Source organism: Balaenoptera borealis (genome assembly GCF_965194805.1).
Source record: "Balaenoptera borealis genome assembly, chromosome: 1".
In the NCBI taxonomy this organism is placed as follows: Eukaryota; Metazoa; Chordata; class Mammalia; order Artiodactyla; family Balaenopteridae; genus Balaenoptera; species Balaenoptera borealis.
The window spans coordinates 144190824-144198627 of NC_138860.1; the positions used below are offsets into that span (position 1 = coordinate 144190824).

Sequence of the window (7804 nt, forward strand, 5' to 3'; positions counted from 1 at the left end):
AGTTAGGGCCTATTGCAGTAACCACAGCAGGAGATGATGGTTGCTGGAAACAAGATAGTTATGCTTCAAATGTGTATGATGCACTAGAATTCTGGATGTACCTTGGAAGCAGAGCCCACTGCATTTGTTAAAGGATCAAGCATGGGGCAGAAGACAGTGTACCTCAGTCTCCTTCTCTATAAAATAGGGATAATATTTGTACCTCACAGTTGTTAAACTTTGCAGTGGATGCTCAAGAAATGTGAATTTCCTCTCTCAGCAGCACAGTGCTCTGATTGGCAGTGATCACAGGACCATTAATCATGGTAGATTATTCAGAGTATGGGTGGGGAGGAGAGATGATGAATTTCAAGTACCTGTGGAACCCCCAAAGGGAGAGGTACCATTGGAAAGATGTAGTGCATGATTTAGGATATAGTTCAGGGTAAAAGTTTGGGAGATGTCATTGTATGTAGCAGCTGAAACCACTGGGATAAGTCAAGAATAGTGTCCTTTCCATTACCATAGAAATACTGTGCAATATTCATGGAACTAATATACACCTTAAAGAAGAAATCACAGCATCATTAAAAGCAGAATGAAAAATCTGGTACCATATGAAATGAGGGAATAATTGTTCCAGAATTTTGGAATAAGGGAAGCCAGGGAAACTGAGCTGACACATTGTATGAGCTTCTTGGAAATGTAGTATAAAGGGAACCGAGCATCTCCATGGTTGTTAGTAATCAAGGAAAGGAAGAGAGTTTAGGCAACACGGATATACATCAAAGAGGTGTGAGTCTTCATCCAGGCCTTCCCTTTACACTGTATTATAGGCTTTTTAACATTAGCCATGGAATTGTTACTTGTTTGATTGGCTGATAGCACATCTGGTTGCTCAGATCTGGATTCTGTATCTATGGGCGTGCTGGCTTTGTGTAGATGTGTGGTCCACGGGAGCCCCCAGGGATGGTACCCACATGATAAATTCCATGCAACTATTTGCATGTTGCAAGGGCTAGTCCCCTCCCTCGCTGGTTTACTGGTATCTCTCCATCTGCCCCAGGTACCTGGGAATCAATAGAACTGGGCTCTTTCCTGGCTCTGTCATCACCCAATGGCATCTGTGTGTTGAGATGATTGATCTGCTCTGCACACTTGCACAACCATGTGTGGTCTGACCCCACACTGTGTGAAGGTCACCAATACACTATGATCCCAGAAGAGGGGGTCAGGATGAGCCAGAGGGGATGGGTGCCTGGAAATATTGTATAAGGATGGACTGAAAGAACTAGGGATTTTTTTTTTTTTTCATGGGGAATAGGAGATTCAAGTAGGATGTGTCTTCAAATGCTGTAAGGGCAACTATTTGGGTGAGATATTGACTTGTTCCTCTTCCATACTGACTAATATATGGATGTGTCAAGGAGATATACTTTGGCTCATCAGTATAAAAGATATTTCTAATAACATTTGCCATCTGTCAGTGAAATGAGCTGTCTTTGGAGGAGGATGACTGATGGAACCCTCTTAGTTTGGGTTCAAGCACTGGATCTGAGACTGGACTAGATGAATAACACCTTCTTGCCTCCTCTCCCCGCCTTCCCATTATCTCCCCTTCCTATCTCTGTGGTCCTCCGGCTTATCCTCAGAGGAACAAACCTACATGGACTTTTACTAAGTGGGAGTCAAACCTTAGGCCCCTTTGTGTGCAAGATGCAAACTGTCAATTTGACCCAAGATGTTCACAAACTTTTTTGAGTGATTAATAGGGAAGGCAAATACTTTTCATTCCTCAGGGCTACCAACGACCATGTGGTAAATGACTTCATCTGAGCACCGAATGGCACCCTACCCCCTGAGGATTACTTCTCCCTGGTTGACCCCAGGTCAAGGCTGATCCATTTTACTTTGAGGGGAAGAATGTGAAGCATGTCCTCCATGAAAGCCCAGAACAGATGTTATGTTTTCTTTCATGACTGCCTTTGCTAAGTGGCTTGTGAGCTGGGCCCTTGGACATCAAGCCAGGCTTGGCCAGGGCAGCTAATCAAGAGATGATCAGGTCCCTCAGACAAAGGGGGAAAGTCCAGTGGGTAAGATGGGGGAAGGTGAGCTGTCCCCAAAGCTGGGGGAGTATAAAGGAGTCCTAAAACCAAAAAGAACCTAACAGGCCAAATAATTTGACCTCTTGATTTTACAGATGAAGAAACTGAAGGTCAGAGAGACAGGGAATTCCTGAAGTCATGCAGAAAATCAGACCCATCAGGACTAGGATTAGAGCGAGGTGAGTGAGGCACCTACATGACCCTGAGTGACCCCTCCTGAAATTTTGCACCCTAGGTACCTCATTTGCTTCACCCTAGTCTCAGTCCTGAACCCTGTACCACCCAAGCTAGAGAACTCACCTGCCACACTCAAAGTCCCTTCGGAGAGGTTCTATCCATGGAAGGTGCCATGTTTTCTTGCATATGATCCTGCCCCAATTGGACCAAAGAAGGACCCCTGACCATACGCAGCCAACATGCAGCCTGACCAGCATCTTGGGCTAGTCTGGTGTGGGCAGCTGTCCCATGGGGCCTAAAGGGATTTAACTGGACAATCAGATTTTCTCTTGGGAATTTAAATCAGCAATAAGAGGACACAGTCTTTAGTGTTTGAGAGATAAAGTCAAGGACATTCTTGCACTTCAGTTCTGTTACTTTCATTGTTCTATACTCATTCCTGTGATGTTCATCCTGGGAAGGGAGAGAGGGATGACCAGTCCTGTGCCTCTCCCAATTTCTGCCTGTTGCTAATGGGTGCACCCCTTGTGCCACTGTTCAGACTTCTCACTGCTGTGGAGACCACCTGCCTCCCATCATCCATTTATCAAACAATGAGTGAACAGCTCCTTTTCATTAGGCACAAAGGTGAATCACACTTGGTCCCTAATCTTAGGAGTTTACACCTTAGCAGGAGAGGCAGATGCAAAAGAGATAATTGTAGTACCATGTGATGAGTATAACGATGGAAAAAAGCCACATATCATTGGGGCACCAGGAAAAGGTGCATAACCCATCTGGCAGAACCAGGAGTGAATGAAAAGAAGACTTCCTGGAGGAGGTGTTGCCTGCACTGAGTTCTAAGCAATGAGCAGGATTTTACCGTGTGAAGAGTAGGGGAAAAGCATTCTAGCCTTGATCAAAGTACAGAGCTAAGGACCAGCACATGTGGAGGAACTGCGAACAGTTGGACAGTTGTATGAATTTCAAGTCAGGGCAGAGCAAGGAGGAGGACGCTGATCCTTGTAAGCCAGGCTAAGGAGCTTGGACTTCATACACCAGGTGAGCTCTCACACACTGGTAATCCAAGGCTACACTCAGTGCCAGGACAAGCTGTACTTGGCCGATGGAGGATTTTACAGAATTCTGAGTTTGAATGCCTTTGGACAGCTATGCTTCAGTTCACCATAATCCCCACTGCTCCCTGTTGCCTACCCATGGTCCTGGCACTCACTTTTATTTCCTACTGCCATCTATAGGCGCTGAGGACATGGTCCCTGCTCTGGATGGTGGAGAGACTCTGAAGAGTTTTTGGAGGTATGATCAGGCCTCTACTTTACAAAAGTTCCCTTGGATGAGGCAGAAGAGGGATTTTAGGGGCACTCTGGAGGCAGAGAAGTCGTTTGCAGGCCATTGCAATAATCCAGGCCAGACATCCCTGGTGGCGCAGTGGTTAAGAATCCACCTGCCAATGCAGGGGACACGGGTTTGAGCCCTGGTCTGGGAAGATCCCATAGGCTGTGGAGCAACTCAGCCTGTGCACCCAGCTACTGAGCCTGTGCTCCAGAGCCCCCAAGCCACAACTACTGAGCCCGTGTGCCACAACTACTGAAACCTGCGCACCTAGAGCCCGTGCTCCACAACAAGAGAAGCCACTGCAATGAGAAGTCCATGCACCACAACGAAGAGTAACCCCTGCTCGCTGCAACTAGAGAAAGCCCACACACGGCAAGGAAGACCCAACGCAGCCATAAATAAATAAATAAATAAATAAATAAAAAATGTTAAAAACTGAAAAAAAATCTATAAAAAATTAATTAATTAAAAAAATAATAATCCAGGCAAAAGATGTCAAGGGCCTGGAAATATGCCAGAGGAGGGCTAGTAAGCACTGAGCGATGGCCCCTCCAGCCGCTCTTGTGTGTTTTGGAAGCCATGTGGGAGAGGGTGATGGACCTGGAGCCAGCAATTCTGTGTCCAGCACCACTTTACATGACAGAATGCTGTGGGTCCCTAACCTGCTGGGAGCCTCCTATGCCCCCAGGCTTAACATCCATCATCTCTGGCCAAGATCCCAACAATCCTGTGGAGCTATTCCCCCTCCCCAACCATTCTACGAAGGCTTAGAGAGGTTAGGCAGCTCCCATGAAGGGTCATTGCTACGTGGTTGGTCAGGAATTCAGAACCAGAGTGAGGTGTCTGCAAAGCCGGGACTTGCTCTGCTCTATTCCCCTCACACGCTGCCCAGCAGGTTTGTCTGGACATTGTCCAGAGCCCAGAGGCTATGACAGCAACATCTTTGGGAGTTGACCCAGCAGAGAATTAATATGGACTTTGGGAGAGAGAAAAAGAACTGAGGGTAAACTATCCAAGAGGCCAAGGTGAAATGTGTGTTCGAGTATGTGTAGTTGGTTTGGCAAAGCCCTGCTACCTTTCTCTCAGAAAAGAAGAAAAATTCCAAGTGCATTTACATGTTAGAACACAAATGCCAAAGCAAGGGTAAGTATTGTTGTTTGGGATCCACTGGCTACAAGAAGTCTGAAGGGGAAACCAGGCTGGAGAGGATCCTTCTGGAAGGGCCCCAGATGTCCTGGCCTGGGAGCTCCTGTACCCAGCTCTGCTCTTTCTTCTCTCCTTCATCAGCTTCGAGGAAGTTTTAGAAAACACTCCCATGGCCCTAAAAGTCCTACCCAGAGACTCAAGCACCCCTTCGAAGTCAGTTATTCTCAAAGTATGGTCCTCAGACCAGCAGCAGCTCCATCACCTGGGAACTTATTAGACATGCAAATTCTCAGACCCCACACAAGCATCCTGAATCAGAAACCAGGGGGTAGTACAGGGCCAGCACTCTGTTTAACCAAGTCCACTAGGGGGATTCTGATGTGAGCCCAAGTTTGAGAACCCCTGCAATAAGTGATAATGTGACAGCGTGAATGTTTTATTGATGCTTTAATGAATCTCATGTATTTTTCCTGTGATGTCCTGGGCTTCTTCCAAATGAATAAAGACTTTCTGCAACATCACTTTGGGTCCAGCAGAATCCCAATGTGGCCAGTCAAAGAGTGGGCATGGGCAGGTAGACCAATGGTCGGTTCAAATTCAAATTCAAATTCCATGCTGGCTTGTTTTGTTTTGCTTTGATGTTGCTTGATCTGAACTCAGCTTCAGTGGCACCTCCTCAAGGAAGCCTTCCCAGCTTTCCCAGGCTAGGTTAGAGTCTCCTGTCATATTTTCCCAGAAGTACCCCAAGTTCCGGCTCATCCTCCTGGTGCTCATCCATCAGTCTGTGTCACAATCACCTGTTTAATAAATAGTCCTTTTCTTCCACTTCACTCCAAGTGCAGTGAGGGCAGAGCCTGTGGGTTTCCTGTTCATCCTCCCATTCCTGTGGTAGAGCAGAGGGATACACAGTAAATATGTGTTTAATTAATGGAACACCAAACTCACATATATGCCTTGTATAGTGGTTCCCTCAGGTTGGATTGTTCCTCCCCAGCTCTACCTGTGGCTTTCTCTATCTTCTCATTCCAACCTTACCTACCCAGTCACCATCATCAGACCACCCAATCCAACCCAACCCAGCTGGTCTCTACCATCCCTCTGCTTTGTCTTCAACAGAGCACTTAATCACTATTTGACAGTCTGTTTATTTTATGTTCTGACCCCCGAGTACACACCCCCTGAGAATACAAGTTCCAAAGTCAGGGGTTGGTTTATCTAGCTCAACTGTGTACCCTCTGCACATCAGATTCCCTCAGTAAGTGATTTTCAAATGATGCATGACTTTTTACTGACTCATTTACTCACTCAGACATCTTCTATGTATGATCATTTATATATGGAGAAAGCTAAACCCAAGAGGAAAGCCAGTTGCCCAGGTCACACAGCTAGTGGGGAGCAGAACTGAGCTAGAATCTATGACTTCTGGCTTTCAAGCCCATCCTCTTTGTACCACATCACTTACCTCTTTGCTTGACTAAAAAGTTTGGTATTTTTCCTGGAAGTTGTGTGGAGCCATTGAATTCTTGAACTTCAAGGAAGTAACAGAATGGGTGCTGTTTTACTATATAAGGTAGGTCTCTCTCTCCTCCTCTTGCCAAATTGACTAGTCTTATTTCAAAGGCATCTGCTTTTCCATCTATGGGTCATGAAGTCACTGCCACACACCATAAATCCATCATTGACATTTTCTTGCAGCTGTGTTAATTGACAGCTCTGAATCACCAGTGCTGTGAAGATGCCAGAAGGGCTGGTGCCGTCAAACCGTATCAGCTGGAGACGGCCTGCGATTGCCGATGGCTGCATTAATGTACCTGTGCTGCGGCAGAGGTCCCTCCACCCTGCCTGGCGGCTGCAGAGACAAATCCAGAGGAGATGAAGGGGTGTCACTCCAGGAGACAGGTGATTTATGTCAGAGGATTAAACCTGTCCCTGTATCAAGTTCAAGCTTTGCTCAATCAAGCCAGAACCCCATCAGCTTTAGAGAAAGCCTCTGTGCTGGAACTTTGGACCAAGAGGGAGGAGAAGTGGGGATATATGTATATGTATAGCTAATTCACTTTGTTATACAGCAGAAACTAAGACACCATTGTAAAGCAATTATCCTCCAATAAAGGTGTTAAAAAAAAAAAAGTACCCACGTTCATTGAAGTATCTTTGATAATGGCAAAAACAAGTAGGGAATTGTAGTATCAACTCTGGTACTTTCCACAGGAATATTATGCACCTACTAGAATCTGAGTTAAAAATAGGTAGACATAACTGGATTCTTATAATAAATTGGTTAGAAAATTATGTTACAAAATGTAAAGTGCCAGATGAACCTATTTTTGTTTTAGTAAAGACTAGATGGATTGACGGATGAATAAATAGAAGGATCATAGGTAGATATGGAGGAAAGTAGGTATATAGTTAGATGGACAGACAGATGGATAAGAGAGACATAAAAGAAAGACTGGAAAGACCTACACCAGTATATTAGCAGTGGTTATATATGGATGGGGGGATTAAGAGTAATTTTTTTAATTGCTAACCTTTGGTTCCTGATTATTAAAGAATAAATTTACATTGCTTTTGTCAACACATAGTTATCAATACCAACAATTCTAGTATTCAGAGTCAAGAGTTTATCTTTGACTTATGTTTCCTCTTTATTCTGAGTGGATGTTCGTATCATCCATCCATCCATCCATCCATCCATCCATCCATCCATCCATCCATCCATGGAGGAGGCAGAATCTATTTGGACTTCAGGATGGCACTTAAACAATATCCCATATTATCTTCAGATCCATTTCATGTCTTTTCATGACTCTGGGTTGTTTTTGGTTTTTATTCCTTCTGTAGACCTGGGAGCCCCTGTCTACACTCTGCCTTGCCACCCCTTGTTTTCCTGGTCAGTTCCTTCTCACGCTCCATGACCTTCTTCAGATCTCCCCACTGGCCCTTCCCTCTGTCGGTGCTTCCATCCCCTCCATCTACCACCTGGGTTCTCCCATTACACGTGTCTTACTCTGTTTGGAACTTTCCAATCTGTATAGTTGTTATCCATGTGCTTTGCTGGC

General features: G+C 45.3%; 1 protein-coding gene across 2 annotated transcripts in view; it reads left to right on the plus strand.

The window, feature by feature from the left end:
• The window catches only part of LOC309613141 (uncharacterized protein), a 241430-nt gene extending 234004 nt beyond the window's left edge, over positions 1-7426 (plus strand). Inside the window, exons 9-10 of one of the 2 annotated variants that reach the window (XM_082359696.1) lie at positions 2180-2263; positions 6245-7426. The gene's annotated coding sequence lies outside the window, so the exon portion shown is untranslated. Of the gene's footprint in view, positions 1-2179; positions 3490-6244 lie in introns of those variants that run through there. The other variant, XR_014235540.1, reaches the window with a different exon arrangement.
• Positions 7427-7804: the final 378 nt, after the last annotated feature.